The sequence below is a fragment of the Pocillopora damicornis genome, chromosome 12 (assembly GCF_964200805.1).
Source record: "Pocillopora damicornis chromosome 12, jaPocDami1.2, whole genome shotgun sequence".
NCBI lineage: Eukaryota > Metazoa > Cnidaria > Anthozoa > Scleractinia > Pocilloporidae > Pocillopora > Pocillopora damicornis.
In genome coordinates this window covers 17,612,345-17,615,491 of record NC_142681.1, presented here as the reverse complement: position 1 = coordinate 17,615,491, position 3,147 = coordinate 17,612,345, and the positions used below count along the sequence as shown (strand labels likewise).

The window sequence follows — 3,147 nt, the reverse complement described above, 5'->3', positions numbered from 1 at the left end:
TTTCAAAGCAATCTCTTATTACTGGAAAACACCCGTAAGCAACGAATACAAACAATTTTTCCATCTGACACTGCCTTCTTAACACCGGGAAAACAGTTTTCGTGGAGCTAACTGTCAAGGAAAACTGCTAGATGATGGAACGAATACTCCAAATCGCCGAATCGAAAGTAACGGGAAAACGTTGATTTTCTTGTCGGAAAATGTGAGAAAAATGCATGAATAATGCCGCGTTTTCAAATGTTCAGAAATTGTTTTCCGAACCGGTGAACACCATATGTTTCGCAATGAAGCGAGTACAAAGTAATGAAATAAACAAATACCTCAAAATACATGTAGAAATAACTTTGCTCTATACTATTTAAATGCTTGCAATCCTGCAATCATCATTCCGAACTTCATCATTATTATTCACGGAAAACGTGTCAGACGTAAGATGATTCCGAACAGTTGGTAAACGAGGAGATTAACAATTAGAAATGACATGCAAATAACAAATGGTGGAAGACAACACTTTCCATTTTTAACCTTTTCTCTTGCGACTATTTACAGGCTGTTAAACTTTCAGACTCATCGATGGTTTCTAACTAAAAATCTAGAAAATTTATTAGTCGACGCCGTCTTGTTATAAACGGAAATTTTGGGAGACATATCTCATGAAGTTTCGTAGAGCCTTTTGTTGAAGAGGAAACTCTACGTTATCAAGAATCAGAGTGAGCCTAGCCTGCAGTGCAGGCGTGTTATTAGGCCGAGCTAACGTAATGAGCTCGCGATCGTTTTTCTTGATTTGGAGTTAGAGTGAACGGTGGAAGTAGGGGACGGGGAAAGGGCAAGAAGACACCTGCCCGAAGAGGCTGTGGAAAGGAAGAACACCCCCTGATTAGTTGCGCGTCACTTCATTTCCCGAAGATGAGCGGGTAATCAATCAAACTGAGTTAAATTAAAAACTAGAAGCAGCGTCTTCCGAGAAAAACAAACACACGTAGAGCTGATGAGTGAAACGGTGAGGAAGTTTTGTTCTTCAACTAGAAAAGAAATGTCTTCGACGAAATCTCCTCTGCGGTCACAAATATGAGCTGATATTTAGTACAATCTATATTTTTCAAACGAAAATCCTTGAGTATAGCTTGATATATATAGTTTGACAACTTTTCTTCCATTTGATCGTAAACGATACTTTGAAGTGACAAACAAATGCACTCAGTGGTTTGCACGCCATAATTTGTTTGATGCAAACCGGCATATTCTGGTGAAACAGTGTGGTCGCTTGTTTTTGTTTGTTTGTTTTTTCCATCAAAGAAAAAAGGGCTTCACCAAAACATATATGTATAATAAACATATCTATAGATGTCCAAATGGTTAATGGTGTAGAAAACCGATGAATATAGGAATAAATACCATTTTTCGCACTATAATCGAACGGAAACTACTTGAAATTGCGTGGGAATAACCGCATTCGGGTGGTGAATCGCCGATAACGACGCGTTTCCTCAACGCAAACAGGTGAAAAACGCCAGAAAACATTGCATTTCTTTACGTTGACCAACCCGTTAACGTTGGACGACACGTGGTTTCTAAGCGTTTTCTACGCATTTTCTGTCCTAGAAAATGGAAGGAAACGCTCTGTCTTCGACGGAAAACTTCTTTCTAAGCAGTCTTTTGTTACTGGAAAACACCAGTAAGCAACGAATACAAACCGGTTCCCATCTGACACCGCCTTCTTAACACCAGGAAAACAATAGTTTTCATAGAGTTAACTGTGGAGGAACACTGTTGAATAATGGAACGAATACTCCAATTCGCCGAGTTGAAAGCTACGGGAAAACTTTGGATTCTCTTGTCGGAAAATGTCAGAAAAATGTATGAAGAATGCCGCGTTTTCAAATATTCAGAACTTGTTTTCCGATCCGGTGAACACCATATGTTTCGCAATGAAGCACGGACAAAGATGATGAGATGAGCACTGTCTTCCGACAAAAACAAACACGCGTAGAGCCGATGAGTAAAACAGTATGGCAGTTTTTTTTTCCCTCACCAAAAAATAATATATGTATAATAAACATATTCATAGATGTCCAAATGGCTAATGGTGTAAAACACCGATGAATATAGGAATAAATACCATTTTTCGCACGATAATCGAATGGCAACTTCCTAAAAATGCGTGGGAATAACTGCATTCGGGTGGTGAATCGCCGATAACAACACGTTTTCTCTACGCAAACAGCTAACAAACGCCAGAAAACATCATATTTCTTTACGTTGACCAACCCGTGAACATTGGACGACACGTGGTTTTCAAGCGTTTTCTACGCATTTTCCTGTCCTCGGAAAATGGAAGGAAACGCACTGTCTTTGAAGGAAAACTTCTTTCAAAGCAATCTTTTGTTGCTGGAAAACGCCAATAAGCAACGAATACCAACCGTTTTCCCATTTCTTAACCGCACTCTTAAAAAGGAAAATTTCTGGATAATGGAACGAATAACCCAATTTGTTGACTCGAAAATAACGGGAAAACTTTGGATTCTCTTGTCGGGAAATATCAGAAAATTCAGAACTTGTTTTCCGAACCCGTGAACGCCATATGTTTTGCAATGAAGCACACACACACAAAATAATGAAATAGACAAATACCTCAAAATATATGTAGAAATAACTGTGCTCTATACGACTGAAATGCTTTTAATCCTGCAAGGAAAAAGGCGTTTGATCATTCCGAAGTTCATCATCATTATTCACGGAAAACGCGTCAGATGTAAAATAATTCCAAACAGTTGGAAAGAAGAGAGGTTATTTAAGTTTCAATTAGAAATGATATGCAAATAAAAGATAATGTAAGACAACACTATCCATTTTTAGCCTTTTAGAATGGCTTTCGTTGCATCATTTTCCACCTGTTTTGGTCGGCTGATAATTGACTTACTCCGGCACGTTAAGGCATGGTTACAACGTGAAAACGAGGCAAAAAAATAATTTTTTCATTCCAGGTCGTTGTAGAAGATCAAATTTAACAAATTTCGGCGAGGTTATTACTATGGAAATTATCGATCATTCCATGCAATACCATTGCCATAGCAACCATAATTAAATTTTAGTCACCCTTGACGACGCCCAAATTAATTACTTTACTTCGAATTGAAATGGGGCAAA

The 3,147-nt window shown here is 38.3% G+C and overlaps 1 protein-coding gene across 1 annotated transcript in view; it reads right to left on the bottom strand.

Moving 5' to 3' along the window:
- The window catches only part of LOC149036788 (uncharacterized), a 15,305-nt gene extending 12,540 nt beyond the window's left edge, over window positions 1-2,765 (bottom strand). Inside the window, exon 1 of the mRNA XM_089188912.1 lies at window positions 2,632-2,765. The gene's annotated coding sequence lies outside the window, so the exon portion shown is untranslated. The remainder of the gene's footprint in view (window positions 1-2,631) is intronic.
- Between the last annotated feature and the right edge of the window lie 382 nt (window positions 2,766-3,147).